The sequence below is a fragment of the Gorilla gorilla genome, chromosome 19 (assembly GCF_029281585.2).
Source record: "Gorilla gorilla gorilla isolate KB3781 chromosome 19, NHGRI_mGorGor1-v2.1_pri, whole genome shotgun sequence".
Lineage (NCBI taxonomy): Eukaryota > Metazoa > Chordata > Mammalia > Primates > Hominidae > Gorilla > Gorilla gorilla.
Window position 1 is genome coordinate 35771434 of NC_073243.2, and position 26262 is coordinate 35797695.

General features: G+C 40.8%; 1 pseudogene; it reads right to left on the minus strand.

Moving 5' to 3' along the window:
* Positions 1–1356: 1356 nt before the first annotated feature.
* On the minus strand, positions 1357–26262 carry LOC101124204 (bridging integrator 2-like; annotated as a pseudogene).

Consider the following 26262-nt stretch of genomic DNA (forward strand, 5'->3'; position numbering starts at 1 on the left):
CCACTTTCACCCTGCTGGTTAGGATACTATCACTTGGAAAGCCCTGCTGGTTAGAACACTATCATTTGGAAAGCACTATCATTTGGACTAGATTCCTAGGCTGGGTCCAAGCCTCTGACTCCTTATCCCTCACTGGCCTATTCCTGTGGCATGGTTTACCTCATGGGAAACCTAGTATGGACTGACTATGCCATGAATGAGGGCCATTCTTGGATTCTTGCCTTCATGGCTTCCACCATATTCTAAATCAAATGCACTCTCCTGCCATTTGGGAAAACAAAGAGTTTAGCCTATTCTAGGTTTATTCCAACTCACCTGGCTTGATCATCTTCTTGGGCAATGTAATTTTAGGATATAGACCAAAATCTGTTAAGCAAAAGTACCTTATTTTGGATTTATCCTGAAATAATTCTGCAGAAATTTTCTGTGGAAGACTTTAAAACAATCACCTGTTTTGGTTTGTTTACTCTCCTCTACTTCATGAGCTGTTACCTAAGATAAGAAGAAACATAATAGGGCTTTCCAGAGTTTTCATGTAAGGGCCCCCCACCCTCATACCAAGTAATGTTTAGAGAAATGGTATGAGGTCAGAGCAAGAATGGGGTCATGTCTGATCCTATCCTACATACTAGTTATACTTGCTCCAATAGTTGCATATTTTTTGACATTTTTTACAGTCAAGAGTTGTGGGGGGTTTTCTATTTCAATAAGGAGAAAAAACAATTTTATTTTTGTTTTTTGAGACAGGGTCTTACTCTGTCACACAGGCTAGAGTACAACGCTCCACCCCACTGCAGCCTTGACCTCCCAGGCTCAAGTGATCCTCCCGTCTCAGCCTCCCAAGTAGCTGGAACTACAGGTGCCTGCCACCACACCCACCTAATTTTTGTATTTTTTTTTGTCAGAATCAGACTTTATTTAGCAATCTGAAAATGTGTTCTTCTGGCTTTAAGTCTTACAAAATGGGTCATAAGTCAAAGACAGATTTGTTCACTATCTCTGAGTATGTGTGCTTATGTTTCTGTATAGACAGGTGTCTATCTATAGATGCTTTTGCTTTTTATAGTGATTATAGTTCCACTTTAGTTAATGTATAAAGTCTTATTCTAATAATGCTAAAACCTGAATTAAGTATTCCTTGAGTCTAATGTTCTCTTCTCCTTAGCCTGCCTCTCTCCACCTCTCCCATAAGGCTTCTCCTCCGCCTCCATTAATGTCAGGTCTTTAGAGTGCACCAGCATTCCTACTGAGAACCCAGGGATGGTTGCTGGCTCTTATATCTCTCTGACCTATACCCTCTGGTTGAAGAGCTTCTTTGGGGAGGTGTGGGGTGAGAGGAGTCTTGGCAGTTTCTCTTCAGAGTTGTGCATTTTCACTTGTAGATACCTATTCTTGAGGTTCAGGTGCTGTGAGGTTGCTCTTGTCTGGTACTGTGGAGATTTAAGCTGGTCTTGGCCCTCCGAGGAGTCAGCTAAGACAAGCTTATTATCCTCTTTCTTGTCTTCCATCTTCTTTGCCTCTCCAGGCTCTGAAGCAATCTGAGATGTCATTAAGGTGGGAAAAGTGCAAAGTTCTTCAGGGTTCTGATTGTGGATGTTTTCATTTTCTTTGACCTCAGGAGTTCTTACTGGCTTCTCTTGTAGTTCTGGATTAGGGGAGAACTCTAGGGAGGTCCTAGGACTTGGAGTCTCAGTCCCCAAGGAGACCCTAGGGCCAGTGGTTGAACCCCCTCCAGAGGCTGGAGGACTGGAGGGTATGTTCCCTGAGGAGGTCCTGGGGTTTGGAGTGGCTCTGGGTGGAGAAGGCCTACTAGGGGGTGCTGAGGTCCTCTGGATATAGGTTCTCTTCTTTGGTTGTTCAGATCCTTCACTTTCTGTGCGGGTTTGGAGGACTACTTCTGTGGCAGATGATGAAGGCTGCCCTGAAGGGCTCAGGGTTCTGCCTGGTGATGGAGCTGGGGAGCTAGGGAGAACTTCCTCCTGGGACTTGCCACTCCCAATGGTAGGAGAGGGCTGGGCCTAGGCAGGGCCACTGCAGGCTGGTAGAGGCTCTTCTTCCTCAGAGGAGCTTGCGTCAGATCCTTCCTTCTCTATTTCCTCATCTTCTAAGTGCTCCTTGATCTCAGAATTATCTTCCCCCGGGCTGCATCAGGTGCCAGATCTTCAGTTGTTGTGACAGATTCACTCTCACTCTTCAAGGAAAGTGTAGAGGGACTAGTAGGTGAGGTAAGAGGACTGGAGGCCATAGATGTTCGAACTGGGGGATAAATGACTAAAGAGAGCCTGCTGCTGCTTGATAGTCCCTTCACCACAAAGACTTTATTGGAATATTGCTTCTGCAGTTTGCTCATCACCTCATAGAGATTGCAGTTCAGCTTGCTCATTTCCCTGTAGAAGACATCCCTCAAATTGGAAATGTTTTGGAAGATGGTCACATAGCAGCCAATATGACTATTATAAAGAATAGGCAGCTCCTCTAGTAGTTTTTGGTTCAGATCTTCAAACATAGTCTGGGCTTTGTTGAACTCTTCCTCTGCCTTGGCAGTCTTGGCCTCATCTTTCTTCTTGGCATTCTGCACTGCATCCAGGTGATGTTGGGCACCATCATAATCCACGAGTTTTCAACCCCACTTGGCAATTCTCTCCTCAATCTCACTGAACTGGGTGAAGTAGTAAACCAAAGGTGAACAATTTGAACAAAGCCCCAACAACTTCTACCAACAACAGGCAGAAGACCACAAGCTATACAAGGACCTCAAGAACTTCCTTAGTGCAGCTGAAGTGATGCATGAAAGTTCAAAAAGAGTATCAGAAACCCTGCAGGAAATCTACAGCAGCGAGTGGGATAGTCATGAGGAGCTGAAGACCATTGTAGGGAATAATGATCTCCTTTGGGAAGACTACGAGGAGCAACTGGCTGTGAGGACCATGGAAAACTAATTTTCTTATTTTTTGTAGAGATGAGGTTTCGCCATGTTACCCAGGCTGGCCTCGAACTCATGCAATCCACCTGCTTCAGCCACCCAAAGTGCTGGGATTACAGGCTTGAACCACTGCACCTGGTGACAAAACTATTTTAAACTGGAGAGAAGTGGATGGAATCAATCAAATGTTTGTTGAGCCAACTGTGTACACTGATTCATTCATCCCACAAGTATTTATGGAGTGTCTGCTCTGTGAAGTCCCCATGCTGGGTGGGCCCTGCCTGAAGATGTACAAACTAACAATAGGGAATAATCCTATTGACATGGAGTTTACTGGGCAGGACAAACTTATATCAAACACCGGCTATTATTGTGCCTGTGGATGGATCATCCTGACATCTTGGTATTTCAGTTGCTGAGTGGTGATTGTATAATTTTTGTGATTTTTATGTCTTTTGTGAGGAGGATGGGCAAATAGGTGCAATTTTACCATGTATTATTTTGGAAGTTGGGAGGATAAATGAAAGAGATGAAAGATAGGTTAATTGGTTTGCATATTTAACAGTAGCTTACAGGAAAAAGGAGTTAAAATGAAAGGTCAAAATGAGAATTAAAGAGAAATGTGTATTGATGCTTTGCATGCTCTCCTGGTTTTCCAACAGCAGTTTAATGGAAAATCAGAAACAATTTTACCACTTTACAATAGTTAAACAAAGAAAACATTACCAAGAACAAAACCCTCCCTCTGCTACCTTGAGCCCACTTGTCTCCCCTCTTGCTGGTGTCTCTCTCTCCCACAGACAACACTTTCCAGTCCTGGCACTCCTACAGTATGTCAACAGAAATAAGAGCGTGTGCCCAGCAGCTACAATTAGCTAGTCACAGAGACTGTGAAAACCCATTCAACTCCCTGGCTTAGACTAAGTGGCATTTTAAATATATCTGTGGTACTAGAGGAAAAGCAGGCAGGAACAAAGACGCCAGTACTGTCTCCAAATAAGAACAAGGCTTCAGTGTCCCTCCACTGGGATAGCAAAAGGATTCAGGACCCTGACACACATGCACAAGTGTTTTCTTTTGCAGACCAATCTGGCCACATTTTGCTGTGATTTGCATGGCACTGTGGAAATCAGTGTGGTGCCTTAGGAAAGAGGAATGGAGGATCTGTCAGGAAACCTGGATTCTGGAGCCAATGCTGTGGCTTCCTCGAGGCTTCTAAGTCTCAACTTTTCTGCCAAGTGAGGACAGTAATGTTCAACTTCTCACCTCTCAGCACAGAAATGAAAATTAAATGGGTTAATATGTCAAAGTGATTTTTCAAATCGTAAGGAACGATACCTATAGGAATCATTAACACTGAATGACATTGTTGAATGTCAAAGGTTTTTCAATGCAAAATAAGGCAACTACATAAGAGTTTATTATACACAATTATGCTGCAAATCTCTGCACTGCTGCAGAAGTTATCTAGCACTTGAAGAGGTACTGTTTGAGGCTGGTGGAGCCAAAACCACTGACAATGATAAATCTACAGTGTCAGAGGAAAGGACAACACAGGAACTAACGATATTGCAAAAGGTGCTGAGTAGTCAGCATAACCAAATCCAGATGTCCATGGAAGAAGGGCAGGGGGCATTTCTGACAATTGAAATTTGCAAACAAGCCCTGAGCCACCATCAAGTGAAAGACGTCTCTCCCCTTCCTACCATATGGCCAAAGTGACTTACAGGTAGCTCAACCATGGCACAGGTTTGGCCTCATTGCTTTCCTTGCTCACCTGGCACATAAAACTAATAAAAATCATTGCTGGAAACAACCCAAATGTCCCTGACTGATGAATGGATGAGCAAAATTTGGCACATTTCTATAATGGAATATTATTCAGCCATAAAAAGGAATGACATACTGATATATACTACAGTGTGGATGGATCTTGAAAATACATGCTAAGTGAAAGAAGTCAGATACTATGTGACTGGTAAGATACATAATATGTGACACAAAAGGCAACATATTATGTGACTCCATCTGTATGATATGTCCAGAACAGGCAAATCCTAGAGACAGAAAGCAGATTGGTGTCACCTAATGCTGGGGAGTTGGGGGAAAACAAGAGCGACTGCCAATAGCAGGTGTTAAAAATTATCTAAAAATTGATTTTGACAATTGTTGCACATATCTGTGAATATACTAAAAACCATTGAATCGTGTACTTTAAATGGGAAACTTGCAATTTTTTTTTTTAAGTCACGTTCCCTCTCTGACCTGTTCCTAACTAACACTGGCATTCTCTGGCCAAGGCCAACAGCATCACACAGTTAAATCCAATCTCTCCCATTAGGGCTCCTATGAAGAGATGGCTCTGTGTGCAGGGACAGGGCTCTGAAACCTTATTGCAGACCCATGCTGCAGTTCTCAGGCGAGGCTTCCTCAGGGCACTTTTAATAGTCTGTCTTCCTTCAAGCCTCTATTAAATTAGAACAATTTAGGTATTTTGGTTTCTCTGTTTTCTTTCATGGTCTTCTCAGAATCAGATTAGAGAGACAAAAATAAACAAACTCTCTGCTTTTCAAAACCAATGACTATTTAAAATGGATCTGTCTAGGTTAGGGACAGACAGCCTTGGTCCCAACCAGTAGCCACTAGCTGACATTTCTGCACAAACCCACAGTTATCACCTTTGCTCTTACTTATGCCTTATGATGTTTCCCATTTACCCAAAATAGGTCATTCTTATTACTCTCTCTCATGGGCTCTTCTCTTTCTTAGCAGTTTTGTGTGGGTGTTTGCTTATATCCCCATATCCCATCCTCCCCCCACCCCACCGCGCTGCTCTATAGCCTGCAAGGGTTACCATAGTGTAGCAGCTCTGACAGTGAAGTTCACATTCCTGGCCCCAGAACCTGGCACAGACAAGACCTCCAATAAACATTTACTGAAGACATAATAAAGCCCTCAGAGTGCTGCTTTGGAGGTGAGCCATGATCAAGATTGCCTCATTTCCTTTAAGTAATAAGTAATATTTAGTCAAAACAGTCTGAGCTCCTCCACCTGTCCTTAAACCAATTTGTAGTGAGCACACATTTTCTCCCAAGTGTTCTTCCCTTTGGAGACAACCCATCATCTATGGAGTCTTGAGGGGTTGGTCGTTTGGCCCCACACCTGGTCAATGATATGGCCAGTGGTTGTTATTCTGGCCACTGTGATTGGCTAAAGGTTGGGCACATGACTAAAACTTGGGAGATTGGAGTCCTCTTGAAACATCTCCACTAGCACTTTCTTTTTTTTTTTCTTTTCTTTTTTTTTTTTTATTATACTTTAAGTTTTAGGGTACATGTGCACATTGTGCAGGTTTGTTACATATGTATACATGTGCCATGCTGGTGTGCTGCACCCACTAACTCGTCATCTAGCATTAGGTATATCTCCCAATGCTATCCCTCCCCCCTCCCCCCACCCCACAACAGTCCCCAGAGTCTGATGTTCCCCTTCCTGTGTCCATGTGATCTCATTGTTCAATTCCCACCTATGAGTGAGAATATGCGGTGTTTGGTTTTTTGTTCTTGTGATAGTTTACTGAGAATGATGGTTTCCAGTTTCATCCATGTCCCTACAAAGGACATGAACTCATCATTTTTTACGGCTGCATAGTATTCCATGGTGTATATGTGCCACATTTTCTTAATCCAGTCTATCATTGTTGGACATTTGGGTTGGTTCCAAGTCTTTGCTATTGTGAATAATGCCGCAATAAACATACGTGTGCATGTGTCTTTATAGCAGCATGATTTATAGTCCTTTGGGTATATACCCAGTAATGGGATGGCTGGGTCAAATGGTATTTCTAGTTCTAGATCCCTGAGGAATCGCCACACTGAATTCCACAATGGTTGAACTAGTTTACAGTCCCACCAACAGCATAAAAGTGTTCCTATTTCTCCACATCCTCTCCAGCACCTGTTGTTTCCTGACTTTTTAATGATTGCCATTCTAACTGGTGTGAGATGATATCTCATAGTGGTTTTGATTTGCATTTCTCTGATGGCCAGTGATGATGAGCATTTTTTCATGTGTTTTTTGGCTGCATAAATGTCTTCTTTTGAGAAGTGTCTGTTCATATCCTTCGCCCACTTTTTGATGGGGTTGTTTGTTTTTTTCTTGTAAATTTGTTTGAGTTCATTGTAGATTCTGGATATTAGCCCTTTGTCAGATGAGTAGGTTGCGAAAATTTTCTCCCAGAGAGATGTTCTAAGACAGAGTTTCTCAATATTGGTGCTCTTGACATTTTGTTCTGGAGAATTGTCTGTTATGGGAGCTGTCTTGTACATTCTAGGATGTTCAGTAGCATTCCCAATAGATGCCAGTAACAAGCCCCAGTTGTGACAACCAAAAATATTTCTAGACATTGACAAATTTCCATGGGGGTGGGGTGCAAAATTAACCCTAGTTAGGAACCACTGCTGTAAGATGTGCCAGTGAGGACAAAATAAACTGGACTTGCCTGCATCTGTGCTCCTATTGGCTCCCTGGAAGGAAGCTTCCATGGAGAAGCCATCTGCAACAAGAGAAGTTAAAGTCAGCAGAAAAAGAGAAAGAAAGCTGAGATGTGGAGAAAGAGACCTAATAATATCTGTTAAATTTCACCTGAATTTGATTTTGGGGGGTTACTTGCAACTAAAGTAGACTCTTGACATATATAATCCCTCCATCACCTTAATCCATAACAATCCAGTTTTTCTTCTAGAAAGCCATTTGCCTATTCTAACCGAATAAGATGAGCTGGTCAAAAATGACCATGATTAGGCAAAAAAAAAAAAAAAAAAAAAAAAAGCAGACATAAAAACCTCCTGCCCATCCTTGGATACATCTTGATCAACTTTTGTATTCTTCATACCTGTTTTAGCACAGTGTGGGACACAAAGTAGCTATCATCCAAAGGAGGTAGGAAAATTTCCTGGCACTGCTGTAACAAATTATCACCAATCGAGTGGCTTAAAGGAGCAGGAATTTATTCTCTCACAGTTCTGGAGACCAGAAGTCTGAAATCAAGGTGTCAGCAGGATTGTTTTTCTCTGGAGACTCTGAGAGAAGCCTTTTTTGGTTGTCACAACTGAGGCTTGTTACTGTCATCTACTGGGAATGCCTCTGCTCCATGCCTTTCCTAGCTTCTGGTAGTTACCAGCAGTCCTTGGTGTTCTTTAGCTTGTAGCTGTGCCGTTCCATCTCTACTCTCATCATCACACGACCTTCTTTCCTGTGCACCTCTGTGTATGAGAGTCCTCTTATGAGAACATCAGACACTGGACTTAGGACCCACCCTATCTAGTATGACTTCATCTTAACTAATTAAATACACAAAGACCCTATTTCCGAATAAGGTCACATTCTGAGGTTCCAAGTGAATGTGAGTTTGGGAGGATGCTATTAAACCCTATGCAGATGGCAGAACAATACCTTATATTTACAGAAAACTTTACAGTTTCTAAAGCATTTTTAAGAAAAGAAATAGGGCAGACAGTTATGCAAGTCCCATTTTTTCAGGGAGGCCCTGATGATGAGTGAAGAACACTGAGCTCCATAGAGTGAGCTAGAGAACCACCTGACACCACCAGCTGGGAGACTGGAAATAAGCTGGACAGCCCAACTGCAGACCACTATCCCTCTCTTCTGTACTCTGCCTCAGTTTTATCTGCAGCCTCAGCTCAGGGATCTAAACGCTTACTACCTTGTTTTAAGAGCCATCTGAATTTCCATTTGGAATTCTATCCAAAGCAATACACCACCAAAGCCAGCCAAAGAAGCTGCTATTTATTTTTCCAGTTTATTTTGCAACATGGGCATGCATCTTTTAATGCATATATTAATCAAACTGCTTTCTAGATGCTTTGACCCAGAAGCTAAGTTCAAAGACTCCAGCAAGGCACTGGCAATGGCAGCCAGAATCTTGGCATTTGACGGTTATTACATAGCAAGGGTCTTTGTTCTCATGTGATCACTAGCAGTAGCTCCTGGATGGAAGCAAATGAAAAAATAGAGGTAACTTTGCCTTGCTTCATGGACATATCCTGGAGTAACAAAACTCAGCATCACTAGAGAATCTTGGAACATTCAAGAGTTCTTTAAAATAAAATAACTCATTACTTCATGATCATAATATAATATGGCAGGACTAAAATCTAAACTGAAGCTAAAAGTAGAACTCTGGGAACACATTTTGAAGCACGGTCATTTTTACCTCCAGTTACCAGTGATAATCATTTGAAGTGTTGGATTATCTCCAATCATTCTTGCTTTCCAGTAAGAAATAGGACTTGAATTTCATTTGTCAGAAGGGACTCTGTTTTCTCTCTACTTACTGTCAGTATCTAGCCAACTGAAGAATTTGACAGAGTGTTAATTCTTGCTAAGATATACTGTCCTTAGGTAGCAGTTATTAATCAAAGCAAGACTACAAATAGTACTTTAAGTGAGGATTTACTAAAATCAGTTTTCGCATTGGAGACATTAGTGCTGCCTATGTCTACGTTTACCTAGAGTTAGGATGACAGATGGGAACCATGTTTTCCCTAGGATCCAGTCCCAGAAGTTATGGTGTAAGCTTGGGAGGAAGACATGAAGGCAAGCTCATTGAGTTGTGCAGACAGATGAATCATTTGTTGGGATTCAGGGCTCCATTTTACACTTACTCCTCACATGGACAGATAACTTTGTTCTTGATGCTCTGGACAGGGGCAGCCCATCCTCACAGCTCTGATCAATTTGCACCAAGAGGGTGAGAAGTCACAAGACACTCAGAGTTGCTGGGCTATTTCACTGACCACCGACAGCCTCTCTCTCTCTCTCTCTCTCTCTCTCTCTCTCTCTCTCTCTCTCTCTGGGTTTGTTTTGTTTTGTTTTGTTTTTTTGAGGACTGTGGCTTCTGAGACCCCTGATTCCAAGTAATCCAGATCAGAAATATCTTAAGAGCCCCCATTCAGTGAGCTGGTTCTTTTTGCCTTCCAAAGACCTGTTGTCAGCAAACAAAATACCCTAGCCAAAATAAATGATATTTTTATAGGCAGGACTTTAATTACCTGAATCAGGAAAAAAAAGTTTATCTCTCCCTAACTTAAAAACCCACCAAACTATATCAAAACTACCAAACATCCATTACTGAGATGTGAAGAGCACATATTTGGTCTTGAGCTATAATGTGTAATTCAAGCTTTAAACACACGTGTGCTTACGTAAAACTCTATAACCACCCCCCAGAAGATTTTATGCCATGAGTACATCTTTCACAACACTGTTAATTCATTACTTTTATTTTTTTCTTTGAGTAAAAGAGGAATGCAAGTAGAAAACTGAGTTGTAAACAAAATTTTAAATCTCAAAACAGAATTCCGAAGATAAAGTTGATAATTCTGCCATGAGAATAATATGTAATTGTCAATAATTTGGGTGATGAGGAAATGTAGAAACTTCCACACAAGAAGAGAGTATGAGTCAACAATTTACAAAGTTGAAGTCTAAAAGAAATGCTGTGTCAAAATTTGTAACACCCTGAAGTAAATGGAGAAGGTTGACATGAGCTCATTTACCATAATCTGAGCTGTGAGAACAAGGGTCTCATCATCTTCATCGTTGGTGGTTCTCAAACAAATGGAAGATTTTAACAAGACTGTGCAGGCTGAAATTCTAAACAGATTTAATACAGTTAGGCTTCAGGTTAATATGCAGGATGCTGAGAGTTCTGCAGTGAAATGAAAGAAAAGTACGGGATGGCTGGGAGAAAGTGTAGGTCACACTTGTTTTGAGAATTTGGTGTGAAAAGACTGTCATTAGCAAAGACAAAAACCTGTGAAGAATAAACCATAGGTTCAACAGAAAATGATATAACTTTCTTTTTTTTAAAAAAAAAAAAACCACCTTTTTGTGGTACTTCTGACTCCTACACACAACACTCAAGGGTCCTATCACCTTTCATAATCTTGGACAAATCAGGTCATCCAGATGGATTTCAGTTATGCATGTGTACAAAATGAAAGGTTGAATAATCTCTAAGGGCACTTTGAGCCCTGACATTCTATGCTCTTATTCTTTAGAATCATTTTGGAATACTGGAACAATGATAGACCCTGGAATAAGAGAGACAAGTATTTAAATCCTAGTTCTCTTCCTTAATAGCTGTTCACTTTTGAATAACTACTAAGTTGTTCAAAACTATGTAAGTTTATTGAGCTCAAATTTCTTAACTGAAAAATAAAAACAAGAATCCATCTCACAGGATTTTATGAAGATTAGCTCTAACATATATAATATACCTAGCCCATTGCCTGGCACCCAATGCACAGTCAACATTAGCCTTTTAGATCATCCTGCTCACAAGTTCCCCTTCCCAGCTTTCTTCACATCTTACTGAATAGACTTGCTTCCCAATACAACATCACACATCCCATACAAATACCTCTTTTCATCATGCTAACTTTGTAATCATTTTGTTAGCCCTATTTTAGTTGATCAACTTTATGCAAATCCCAAAACAAATGCCCAGCAAATTATGAGCCAGTTTCATAATGTTAGAGATCCAAAGGGAAGGGAAGACATAAAAGTCTGCACTAAAAACCATGGCTCTTCCATGGCTATGGCAAACTACACTGGAAACAGATTTCACAGTATGGAAATTATCAGAGGCAAAATAGACCATTTGAGCTCTGGGAAAAGCATTTCAACCCTGAAGGATAAGAACAAAAGGAAAACAGTAACTACAACAAATGGCCAAATCCAAAGGTTCCTTTCTACCTGGGTTGAAGCACAGAAAACTAGAGCTGAAAGGGATGACAGCTAATCCAGACTCCTTATTCTATAGATGGAGAAACTGCTTGCCCACTCATTTCTTAGCCCCATACAGCACCTTCTGTGAAGGCACAGTAGCCTGAATTTCTTGCACACAGGGACATAAGATTTCCTATGTGTTAGTGTGAGTGTCTACCACCTTATTAAGAAAGAAGACCCAGATTACTGTTCAAAAGCAAGTGGTTAAGAACTATCCAGGTGTGAGAGCCAAGATGGCCGAATAGGAACAGCTCCAGTCTACAGCTCCCAGCGTGAGCGACAAAGAAGACGGGTGATTTCTGCATTTCCATCTGAGGTACCGGGTTCATCTCACTAGGGAGTGCCAGACAGTGGGCGCAGGACAGTGGATGCAGCGCACCGTGCATGAGCTGAAGCAGGGTGAGGCATTGCCTCACTCAGGAAGCGCAAGGGGTCAGGGAGTTCCCTTTCCCAGTCAAAGAAAGGGGTGACAGACGGCACCTGGAAAATCGGGTCACTCCCACTCGAATACTGTGCTTTTCTGACCGGCTTAAAAAACGGTGCACCAGAAGATTATATCCCACACCTGGCTCGGAGGGTCCTATGCCCACGGAGTCTCACTGATTGCTAGCACAGCAGTCTGAGATCAAACTGCAAGGCGGCAGCGAGGCTGGGGGAGGGGCGCCTGCCATTGCCCAGGCTTGCTTAGGTAAACAAAGCAGCTGGTAAGCTCCAACTGGGTGGAGCCCACCACAGCTCCAAGAGGCCTGCCTGCCTCTGTAGGCTCCACCTCTGGGGGCAGGGCACAGACAAACAAAAAGACAGCAGTAACCTCTGCAGACTTAAATGTCCCTGTCTGACAGCTTTGAAGAGAGCAGTGGTTCTCCCAACATGCAGCTGGAGATCTGAGAACGGGCAGATTGCCTCCTCAAGTGGGTCCCCGACCCCTGACCCCTGAGCAGCCTAACTGGGAGGCAACCCCCAGTAGGGGCAGACTGACATCTCCCACGGCCAGGTACTCCTCTGAGACAAAACTTCCAGAGGAATGATCAGACAGCAGCATCTGCAGTTCACGAAAATCCGTTGTTCTGCAGCCACCGCTGCTGATACCCAGGTAAACACGGTCTGGAGTGGACCTCCAGCAAACTCCAACAGACCTGCAGCTCAGGGTCCTGTCTGTTAGAAGGAAAACTAACAAACAGAAAGGACATCCACACCAAAAACCCATCTGTACATCACCATCATCAAAGACCAAAAGTAGATAAAACCACAAAGATGGGGAAAACACAGAGCAGAAAAACTGGAAACTCTAAAAAGCAGAGCGCCTCTCCTCTTCCAAAGGAACGCAGTTCCTCACCAGCAATGGAACAAAGCTGGACGGAGAATGACTTTGATGAGTTGAGAGAAGAAGGCTTCCAAAGATCAAACTACTCCGAGCTACAGGAGGACATTCAAACCAAAGGCAAAGAAGTTAAAAACTTTGAAAAAAATTTAGACAAATGTATAACTAGAATAACCAATACAGAGAAGTGCTTAAACGAGCTGATGGAGCTGAAAGCCAAGACTCAAGAACTATGTGAAGAATGCAGAAGCCTCAGGAGCTGATGCGATCAACTGGAAGAAAGGGTATCAGTGAAGGAAGATGAAATGAATGAAATGAAGTGAGAAGGGAAGTTTAGAGAAAAAAGAATAAAAAGAAATGAACAAAGCCTCCAAGAAATATGGGACTATGTGAAAAGACCAAATCTACATCTGATTGGTGTACCTGAAACTGACGGGGAGAATGGAACCAAGTTGGAAAACACTCTGCAGGATATTATCCAGGAGGACTTCCCCAATCTAGCAAGGCAGGCCAACATTCAGATTCAGGAAATATAGAGAATGCCACAAAGATACTCCTCGAGAAGAGCAACTCCAAGACACATAATTGTCAGATTCGCCAAAGTTGAAATGAAGGAAAAAATGTTAAGGGCAGCCAGAGAGAAAGGTCGGGTTACCCTCAAAGGGAAGCCCATCAGACTAACAGCTGATCTCTCGGCAGAAACTCTACAAGCCAGAAGAGAGTGGGGGCCAATATTCAACATTCTTAAAGAATTTTCAAACCAAAATTTCATATCCAGCCAAACTAAGCTTCCTAAGTGAAGGAGAAATAAAATCCTTTACAGACAAGCAAATGCTGAGAGATTTTGTCAACACCAGGCCTGCCCTAAAAGAGCTCCTGAAGGAAGCGCTAAACATGGAAAGGAACAACTTGTACCAGCCACTGCAAAATCATGGGAACTGTAAAGACCATCGAGACTAGGAAGAAACTGCATCAACTAACGAGCAAAATAACCAGCTAACATCATAATGACAGGATCAAATTCACACATAACAATATTAACTCTAAATGTAAACAGACTAGATGCTCCAATTAAAAGACACAGACTGGCAAATTGGATAAAGAGTCAAGACCCATCAGTGTGCTGTATTCAGGAAACCCATCTCACGGGCAGGGACACACATAGGCTCAAAATAAAAGGATGGAGGAAGATCTACCAAGCAAACGGAAAACAAAAAAAGGCAGGGGTTCCAATCCTAGTCTCTGATAAAACAGACTTTAAGCCAACAAAGATCAAAAGAGACAAAGAAGACCATTACTTAATGGTAAAGGGACCAATTCAATAAGAAGAGCTAACTATCCTAAATATATATGCACCCAATACAGGAGCACCCAGATTCATAAAGCAAGTCCTGAGTGACCTACAAAGACACTTAGAATCCCACTCAATAATAATGGGAGATTTTACACCCCACTGTCAACGTTAGACAGATCAACAAGACAGAAAGTTAACAAGGATACCCAGGAATTGAACTCAGCTCTGCACCAAGCAGACCTAATAGACATCTACAGAACTCTCCACCCCAAATCAACAGCATATACATTTTTTTCAGCACCACACCACACCTATTCCAAAATTGACCACATACTTGGAAGTAAAGCTCTCCTCAGCAAATGTAAAACAGAAATTATAACAAACTGTCTCTCAGACTACAGTGCAATCAAACTAGAACTCAGGATTAAGAAACTCACTCAAAACCACTCAACTACACGGAAAATGAACAATCTGCTCCTGAATGACTACTGGGTACATAACGAAATGAAGGCAGAAATAAAGATGTTCTTTGAAACCAATGAGAACAAAGACACAACATACCAGAATCTCTGGGACACATTCAAAGCAGTGTGTAGAGGGAAATTTATAGCACTAAATGCCCACAAGAGAAAGGAGCAAAGATCCAAAATTGACACCCTAACATCACAACTAAAAGAACTAGAAAAGCAAGAGCAAACACATTCAAAAGCTAGCAGAAGGCAAGAAATAACTAAAATCAGAGCAGAACTGAAGGAAACAGAGACACAAAAAACCCTTCAACAAATTAATGAATCCAGGAGCTGGTTTTTTGAAAGGATCAACAAAATTGATAGACCGCTAGCAAGACTAATAAAGAAGAAAAGAGAGAAGAATCAAATAGACACAATAAAAAATGATAAAGGGGATATCTCCACCAATCCCACAGAAATACAAACTACCATCAGAGAATACTACAAACACCTCTACGCAAATAAACTAGAAAATCTAGAAGAAATAGATAAATTCCTCAACACATACACCCTCCCAAGACTAAACCAGGAGGAAGTTGAATCTCTGAATAGACCAATAACAGGCTCTGAAATTGTGGCAATAATCAATAGCTTACCAACAAAAAAGAGTCCAGGACCAGATGGATTCACAGCCAAATTCTACCAGAGGTACAAGGAGGAACTGGTACCATTCCTTCTGAAACTATTCCAATCAATAGAAAAAGAGGGAATCCTCCCTAACTCATTTTATGAGGCCAGCATCATTCTGATACCAAAGCCGGACAGAGACACAACCAAAAAAGAGAATTTTAGACCAATATCCTTGATGAACATTGATGCAAAAATCCTCAATAAAATACTGGCAAACCGAATCCAGCAGCACATCAAAAAGCTTATCCACCATGATCAAGTGGGCTTCATCCCTGGGATGCAAGGCTGGTTCAATATAAGCAAATCAATAAATGTAATCCAGCATATAAACAGAACCAAAGACAAAAACCACATGATTATCTCAATAGATGCAGAAAAGGCCTTTGACAAAATTCAACAATCTTCATACTAAAAGCTCTCAATAAAATAGATATTGATGGGACGTATCTCAAAATAATAAGGGCTATTTATGACAAACCCACAGCCAATATCTTACCGAATGGGCAAAAACTGGAAGCATTCCCTTTGGAAACTGGCACAAGACAGGGATGCCCTCTCTCACCACTCCTATTCAACATAGTGTTGGAAGTTCTGGCCAGGGCAATCAGGCAGGAGAAGGAAATAAAGGGTATTCAATTAGGAAAAGAGGAAGTCAAATTGTCCCTGTTTGCAGATGACATGATTGTATATCTAGAAAACCCCAATGTCTTAGCCCAAAATCTCCTTAAGCTGATAAGCAACTTCAGCAAAGTCTCAGGATACAAAATCAATGTGCAAAAATCACAAGCATTCTTATACACCAATAACAGACAAACAGAGAGCCAAATCATGAGTGAACTCCCATTCACAGTTGCTTCAAAGAGAATAAAATACCTAGGAATCCAACTTACAAGGGACGTGAAGGACCTCTTCAAGGAGAACTACAAACCACTGCTCAAGGAAATAAAAGAGGATACAAACAAATGGAAGAATATTCCATGCTCATGGGTAGGAAGAATCAATATTGTGAAAATGGCCATACTGCCCAAGGTAATTTATAGATTCAATGTCATCCCCATCAAGCTACCAATGACTTTCTTCACAGAATCGGAAAAAACTACTTTAAAGTTCATATGGAACCAAAAAAGAGCCCACATCGCCAAGTCAATCCTAAGCCAAAAGAACAAAGCTGGAGGCATCATGCTACCTGAGTTCAAAGCATACTACAAGGCTACAGTAACCAAAACAGCATGGTACTGGTGCCAAAACAGAGATGTAGATCAATGGAACAGAGCAGAGCCCTCAGAAATAACACCGCATATCTACAACTATCTGATCTTTGACAAACCTGACAAAAACAAGCAAAGAGGAAAGGATTCCCTATTTAATAAATGGTGCTGGGAAAACTGGCTAGCCACATGTAGAAAGCTGAAACTGGATGCCTTTCTTACACCTTATACAAAAATTAATTCACGATGGATTAAAGACTTACATGTTAGACCTAAAACCATAAAAACCCCTGAAGAAAACCTAGGCATTACCATTCAGGACATAGGCATGGGCAAGGACTTCATGTCTAAAACACCAAAAGCAATGGCAACAAAAGCCAAAATTGACAAATGGGATCTCATTAAACTAGAGAGCTTCTGCACAGCAAAAGAAACTACCATCAGAGTAAACAGGCAACCTACAAAATGGGAGAAAGTTTTCACAACCTACTCATCTGACAAAGGGCTAATATCCAGAATCTACAATGAACTCAAACAAATTTACAAGAAAAAAACAAACAACCCCATCAAAAAGTGGGCAAAGGACATGAACAGACACTTCTCAAAAGAAGACATTTATGCAGCCAAAAAACACATGGAAAAATGCTCACCATCACTGGCCATCAGAGAAATGCAAATCAAAACCACAATGAGATACCATCTCACACCAGTTAGAATGGCAATCATTAAAAAGTCAGGAAACAACAGGTGCTGGAGAGGATGTGGAGAAATAGGAACACTTTTACACTGTTGGTGGGACTGTAAACTAGTTCAACCATTGTGGAAGTCAGTGTGGTGATTCCTCAGGGATCTAGAACTAGAAATACCATTTGACCCGGCCATCCCATTACTGGGTATATACCCAAAGGACTATAAATCATGCTGTTGTAAAGACACATGCACACGTATGTTTATTGCGGCACTATTCACAATAGCAAAGACTTGGAACCAACCCAAATGTCCAACAATGATAGACTGGATTAAGAAAATGTGGCACATATACACCATGGAATACTATGCAGCCATAAAAAATGATGAGTTCATGTCCTTTGTAGGGACATGGATGAAATTGGAAATCATCATTCTCAGTAAACTATCGCAAGGACAAAAAAACCAAAAACCACATGTTCTCACTCATAGGTGGGAACTGAACAATGAGAACATATGGACACAGGAAGGGGAACATCACACTCTGGGGACTGTTGTGGGGTGGGGGGAGGGGGGAGGGATAGTATTAGGAGATATACCTAATGCTGAATGACAAGTTAATGGGTGCAGCACACCAGCATGGCACATGTATACATATGTAACAAACCTGCACATGTGCACATGTACCCTAAAACTTAAAGTATAATAATAATAAAATAAAATAAAATAAAAACTATCCAATTACTGAAAATTTAAATAATATATGCATACATAAATTATGTATGTGCATTTTGTGTGTGTGTATATAGTGCAAATGTATTTAATATATAAATAACTGTTCTATCTTTATAAGACAGGTTCAAATAGAAACCCTAAAGATACTACAATAAAAATTAATGTTTTTGTGGAAAATTTCAATTCTGAACCATTCTCTAGATATTTTTAAATGCAACATTAATCCACATGCTCCGGGAGTCAAGACAGAGCCCCCAAGCTAAAATAATCCAGAAAAGGTCACCTTCTCTACTCTCACATCACCCTTGACAGGAGTGAAAAAGAAGCAACAGAATGCTGCATGCATGTGGCATGAGGCCCACACCTCCAAAAAACACAGCCCAGGCCCATGAATTGCTTGGAAACCATGAAGTCTGAGCCCATCATGCCCTTCATCACTTTTCCCATCTGTTACAAAGTCTACTAGGTTATCCATCATACCGACTCTAATCTCTGAATTATTTTGGGCACTGAGGCAATTCCCCACCATCATGCTTCCTCCCCAAAATTTCTATTTGGTTTTTAATTAAACTACTTTTTGTCACTTTACTGATATTCTCTATTTGGTGAGAGCTCATTCTCATATTTTTCTTTGATTCTTTAGACATAATTTCCTTCAGTTATTTGAACATATTTAAAATAGCTGATGTAGAGTCTTTGTATAGTAAGTCTAATGTCTGAGCTTCCTCAGGGACAATTTCTATTGATTGCTTTTTCTCGTGTGTGAGCCACACTTTCTTATTTATTTCAATGCTATATAATTTTTTGTTGGAAATTGGACATTTTAAATAACATAGCATGGGAACTCTGGAAATCAGATATTTTTCTCTCTCCAGGATTTGTTGTTGTTGCTGCTGTTGCTGCTGTTTGTTTATTCAGTGACTTTTCTGAAGTAATTCTATAAATACTGCATTCGTTGTCATGTGTGGCTGCTGAAGTATCTGCTTGGTAAGCGTGGTGATCAGCAACTAAGTAGACAGATATTTTCTTTAATGTATGGAATCAATAAGTCTTTACCAAGAAACTCTGTATGCATCTTCAGAGAGGCCTTCAACACTCCATCAGTCAGTTTACAACTCTGCTTTAGCACTTACCTCCTGCCTGTGCACAGCCTTAAGGTCAGTAAGAGGTGAGAGCACAAGTCCTTCTCAAGTCTCTCCTGGGCATGTGCACAGCCTTACACATGAGCATGGCCTTCTAGATTCCCAGGAATGTGCAGGACCCTTTTAAAATGGCTTTTGGTCATTTCATTTCCCAGATTTTCCTTTTAAGCTTTTTGATTGGGCTATTGTTTGGTCAAACTGTTATCTATCACCTCAGGTTGCTAGGATATTAAACAATTGCCATTGATTGTTTTTGACAAATCCTCCCGGAGAAAGCAGGCAAGCTCTGACTCAGGTTAAATAAAAACAAACATTGTGAGTGGGGCCTTCCATGAAACCACCAGACAGGTCAAATAATGACAATTCTCTGTCAATGGAGCTTCGAAAGGAGCTCCAAACACACTTTGCTCCCTCCAGAGACTGTCCAGCTGCTGGTTTTCACTGGCATCATGAGCTGTTATTTTTCAATACTACCACAGAGCTAGAGAGAACAGGATCATAGCAGATAGGATGACTATACTTTAAAAAAATGTGTTGTACTCAGGTGGCAAACACCCTAGATACCCTGACTTGATCACTGCACATCATATACATGTAAAAAATGTCTCATGTGCCTCATAAATTTGCACAAATAAAAAAATAAAATTTTTATTAAAAAATAGGGTAGTGACTAATGTGACATGAAACACAGCAAGACCCAAACCAGGGGCACATGAAGATACACAATACCAGGGAAGAAATGGATTCCTTTAGCCTCTGAGGTAAGAGCTGGAGTTTCAGTGCAATGCCAAAATCAATTCTGAGGAATTTGAATGAGAGATTACCAAATGCTATGAAAAGCAGTTAAAAAGGTTCTAACTTCAAGATAAAGATCAAAGTTTAGGAACCTGGGAATCAGGGAGTAATAGGAAACAGGTGATCAGATTTTGCTGGGGAGGTCAGGGTTTATCTGGCCCTAAGCTGTTTTTAATGGGTCAGGGACCATTGCAGGCCCCTCTAGCATCTGATAGATCTCTGCAACATGAATGGGTGGTGCTGGCTCACAGACTAGATGAGGCCTTAATACAGACAAAAAGGAAGAAAGAAATTTACTCTACAATTCAATTATGCTAGTCAGTGGCACATTCCTTTCCCAAGTCACAAACACATTTACATGGTCTGAGATTGCAAGGCAGATATCTCAAAAATAAATTTCTCAAATGAAAGAAAATGGATTTTAAATTGCAGAGGTAACATTTCTATTTCATGCCATCTGTTATAACTCAAGTTTTTCCAGCTAATGGATTATTCATCAGAAACGATGAAAACATTTTTGAGATCAAAAGTATGTTATTGGAAAGAAAGATATTCAAAAATGTTAAGATAATTTAAAAGTATTTACTCAATATAGTTTTTCTCTTAAAACTTACAGATATTGATTATGCATCAGTATACTTGGATAGACCAAAATGATGATATATTAAGCCCTTTCCTCAAATAAACCTAGAAATGTGAGTGAACATCTTATCTATTTTACAAATCTCCTTGCACTACTACTAAAGTGTGGGCAGTTACATGAAGAGAGTTCTACCTTGTAGATTCCCTTCAAACTGACATGATAGACAAAAGTAGCTGACCAAAGATTAGGAGACCCAGTTCCTGGTTATCTCTCTGTTTCCCCTCTGCAGACACAGTTAATCCCAGTGGTCTAATCTGATCCAAGCAAAAGTCTCAAAGTCCCTGGTTTCCATCCCAACCAATACTGACTGCTGATTTGTATCAGAAAACAATTAGGATTTCCTAAATTGGGGCTTGCACAAGTACCTCAGAATGAGAAGGAATCAAGACATTCGGTCAACTACATGGTGTGGTTAAGAACAAGACACAAACAAAAAATAGGATGAGATATCTACCATCAGCCTCCCTACATAATCAACACAGCAACGTTGCTCAGAGGAGAAAATGAGATTGCAGTAATATCTTGACTCTAATATCAACATACGGCCAACCAGAAACAAATGGTAGGGGAAGGCTTTCCCTAACATGATAGTTAGAAGGCAGCCATTGAGTGGTCTATCCTCATTCACCTCTGCTGACACTGATGTAGAAGCTCTCTCACCCACCTCCACTGCAGGCCTAGCCCTACCCACATAGTGAGCAAGTACCAAAGTCAACAAATGACTAACTGTAGCATTCTAGCTTAGGGCAATTCCTATGCTCACTTCATTAGACATCACAGGAGCCTCGCAATGGGAGACTAAACAAAGAGGTATAGGACTCTGGAGACCCCCAATTCACAAAAATGCATAAATGTCCTCCTCTAAGCAGGAGATAGACCTGGTGGCATCTATCTGGGTGTTGCCATCATGCCTTCAACTTCTGATGTTCTTTTTCCTTTCTTTTATCAGTGATGGAATGATGGAAATTTATAGAAATAAGGAGTATAGGCATTTGGGATTGTATGCAGGTAAGCACCACCTTTGAAGGCTTCTAGGCTGTTGCCACACTCCAAAGCAATGGCTAGGCTTTGTCCCCACTCTGCCTTTCCTAGGGGAAAGCGATTGACACACTATCCTGTAGACTATAACTGTATTCTATGTATAATAAAGATTTACTACAATGGGAGGAGGTTTGCTAACACTTGCTGCTTTGCTGAACAAGTGTACCTGCTTTGCAAAACATTGACCTAGGCAAATGAAAGAACAGTGGCACGCTCCTGGAGTGCTGACTTCATTTTCCTTCACAATTTAAAGTCCACATTGTGGGTAATTTTAGCATTCATTATGAAAATGTGGCTACCTTTAAATATAATGCATTGAAAATAGCACAGGAAGCCAGATGTTTAAGTTGACATACTAAATCTGTAACTCTTTAATTGTATTATCTTAACTGTTTAATTGTATTATCTTGGTCACGTCTCTAAAATTCCTTGGCCTTTCTTTCTTCAAAATTAGGGTGACTGAAATGGATTAGTGATGCTTAAGACTGACTATACGTTCGAATCACCTGTAAAAGTTACAAAAATCCCAGACACCACTGCTCAATCCAAACCGCTTACAGTACACATCTCTAGAGTGGGCACCTTGGACAAGCTTCAAGCTTCCTTTCCTTTTCTGTTTTACAATCTTTGAACTCAATGATAATTTTGAAAGCATTTATCCATTCAGTGGATGTGTATGCAGTGCCTATTATGTGCCAGGTTTTTATGAGGTGAATTGAGCCCTCACCCCTAATTCATACATTGAAGTCCTGACCCCAGTGCCTCAGAATGCGACTGTATTGTATTTGGAGATAATCTTTAAAAATTAATTAAGTTAAAATGTGGTCACTAAATCATTCTACTATAAAGACACATGCACACATGTGTTTATTGCAGGACTATTTACAATAGCAAAGACTTGGAACCAACCCAAATGCCCATCAATGGTAGACTGGATAAAGAAAGTGTGGCACATATACACCATGGAATACTATGCAGCCATAAAAAAGAATGAGTTCACGTCCTTTGCAGAGACATAGATGAAGCTGGAAGCCATCATTCTTAGCAAACTAACACAGGAACAGAAAACCAAACACCACATGTTCTCATTCATAAGTGGGAGTTGAACAATGAGAACACATGGACACAGGGAGGAGAACATCACACACTGGGGCCTGTCAGAGGGTGGGGGGCTGGGGGGAGGGAGAGCATTAGGAGAAATACCTAATGCACGTGGGGCTTAAAACCTGACGAGTTGATAGATGCAGCAAACCACCATGCCACATGTATACCTATGTAACAAACCTGCACGTTCTGCACATGTATCCCAGAACTTAAAGTAAAATAAAAAATAAAATAAAATGTGGTCACTAGGGTGGAACTAACTTAATATAACTTGGGTCCTTATAAGAAGAGAAGATTACACAAAGGAAGGCCACGTGAAGACATAGAGAGAAGACAGCCAAGGAGAGAGGCCTCAGAAGAAAACAACCCTGCTGACATCCTGATCTCAGACTTCTGGCCTCTAGAATTGTGAGGAAAGAAATTTCTGTTGTTTAAGCCACCCAGTCTGTGATGCTTTGTTAAGGTAGCCCTAACAAACTAATATAAAGGATAATATGCAAGATTCTAGGTATAGCATAGGGCAAAACACGGAAACAGGCCACCCCCACGGCATTTACAGTTTAGCAAGGGTCAGATAAGAAAAAATTACAAATTATGTTAAGCCACGGGAACCTGTTACAAGGTGCTGTAACAGAATGCCAAGACAGGTAGTAGTTGGCTTACATTAGATGAAGTTGGTAGAGAAGGACTCTCTGAAGAAGTGATATTTATTAAAAGCTGTTAAGTTGAGACCTAAAGGCTGAGAATGAGACAGCCATGTGGCAGCGAAAGGAAAAGCCTTCCACTCAGAGAATCAGGAGAGGCAAAGGCCCAAGGTAAAAAGAAAATGTGTGTATTTGGGGAAGTGAAATGCCTCTGTGGCCAAAATGGAGTGAGTGATGAAGGGAGTGACGTGAAATGAGTTTGGGTAATTGGGAAAGGGGCCAGTCTGTTGAAATCCATGGTAAAGAGTTTGGATTTTATTTCAAAAAAAAAATTTTTTTTTTTAAAAAGCAAGGAGACTTTAAGCTCGGCTTCAGATAAACCATGTCTACTGGTACCATCTTTTTATTTAAATCACAAGGTTGTGGCCAAAGCATCGCCCCCACCTGGTTGCAGCGGACTACACCATCTTTCATTCTTTTGAGAGGTACAGAAGCCCCCTTTGTCAGGTTTAAAATTTACACAATGGACTGAGATGAAGAGAATGTTACTTTTAAAAGTTTCTAAACTTGAACACAAATTATGAGATCCTATTTTCGATAATGATAGAATACAAATTTACTCTCCTTTTTAAAAAAACAATTGAACACTTTTAAGCAGGAAATTGATGTTTGTGTAATGGAAAGTAAAATAAGGTTCTTGCAGTCTCAGCTTTGGCTACAGCATCAAGATAATAGACACCATTTTTTGAAATTAGGCCAATGCTGATATTTCAAAGGGGTATTTTAAAAACCGCTTTGAGGACATCTAAGATCTGCTCCTACACTAAGTATATAAAATCAGGATTTGGAGATTTTAAAAGATAGCTTATTCTTGTTTTTGTTGTTGCTTGGTTTTTGGGGGGTTTTGTTTGTTTGTTTTGTTTTTGTTTTTTCAGAATTTTTGGAGAAAGCTGTAGGAATGCTCTAAGTCCCATCATATATACATATATACATTGTCCAGAGCATCATATTTGTGCATTATATTAATGATATATCAATTTGACTGCATGAGCAAGAAGCAGCAAGTCTACTGGAAGCCTTATTAAGGTACCTGCATTCCAGAGGATGGAAGATAAACCCTGAGGAAATTTAAGGCCTTAACTCATCCAGAAGGATTTTAAGGATCCAGTGGTCTGAGGCATGCGAGAACATCTTTAAAGTGGAGGATAAGACAAATACTACAAGATCTCACTTACATGTGGAATCTAAAAAAGTTGAGCTCATAGAGGCAGAGAGTAGAAAGTTGGTTACGGGGGGCTGGGGTGGGGGTGCTGGAGAGATATTAGTCAAAGGGTTCAAAATCTCAGTTAAACAGGAGGAATAAGTCCAGGCAATCTATTACATAATATCGTAACCATAGCTAACAACAATGTATCGTATGCTTGAAAATAGCTAAAAGAGTAGATTTTAAGTGTTCTCAACACAAAAAAATGATAAATCTCTGAGGTAATGCATATGATAATTTAGCTTGATTTAGCCATTTCACAACGTATACGTATAATCAAAACATCATATTTATACATCATAAATACATGTAATTGTATTAGTCAATTAAGAAATAAATGCTAAATATTTTAAAAATAAAAAACTAAAGTGAAGGACAAATTACATCTTGCATCTCCTACCACTAAGAAGGAACTGCAATGCCTAGCAGGCTTAGGTTGAACAACCATCCCAGTTTGCCTAGGTCAGGGGAATTTCTGGGACTCAGGATTTCCAGTGCTAAAGCTGGAACAGTTCCAGGAAAACTTGCCTGGTTAGTCATCCTAGAAGACATCTTATTTTTTTAAAGCCACTTACAGTCAAGTATCTGTTTCTTGCAGCTGAAAACATTCTGACTTATACTATTTCAAAGTCTCAAAGAGAACCACCCCACCGTCCCCCGACCACCAAGTAATAACTCTGTAAATGTCTGTGGATTTAATTGAGCTCTGAGTTGAATTAGTTGTTACTGAGTTAAAAGAAGGGCATCTCTGTCAGTTATATCCTAAGTGTCTAGCACAATCCCTAGACCATAGATGGTGTTTGGCAAATATCTGCTTAAAGCCAGAATGGCTTCAGGATCTTAGCAAGCAAAAGGGAGACTTTAGGAGTCCACATGGAAGGCTGAAAATGAGAAAAACTAGTTCAGTGAAACTAAAGTTCTGGAAGAATCTTTCTGCTCAAATGGACAAGGAGGAAGCTGCCCCAGGCAGGGTCAGAGAAACAGACTCTGAAGAGGACTCTGGCCTCCCCTGGTGGCTCAGAGGGGAAGGCAGTGTGCCACTTAGGAGACTGTGCTAGGGAGGATATGGGGAAGGGGAACGTAAAAGACAGCCACAAGAGATTTTCCTTAGCAAAAAGAGACAGAATATGATTTCTGGTAACTTTCTTAGTAAGAATTAAAGAGCTGAATCAAAGGAAATTAGAGGCTGTCTTATCTGTACTCATAGGAATGATGAGCTCCTAGGAGTGATGGCAAATGACAGCTCTCAGTAGAGTCTCATCTCCTTTGCTTGCCCTCAGCTAAAAGGGGCTGACTCACCCAAGGTCAAGCCCACATCCTGGAAGAAGCTTGTATTCAAAGATTTGTCCATGCAAACAGTATAGAGGCCCAAGGCCCTCAGTTCCACTAGGGGCAGCTCTGAAAGGCCATCCTGGCTTCAGAGCTCCCCACGGAACTGAGTGAGGCTTTTGTTTGACTGTACTGAAATCCAATAGCTTCTTGTCCTGCAGCAACTCTCTTTTCCTCAT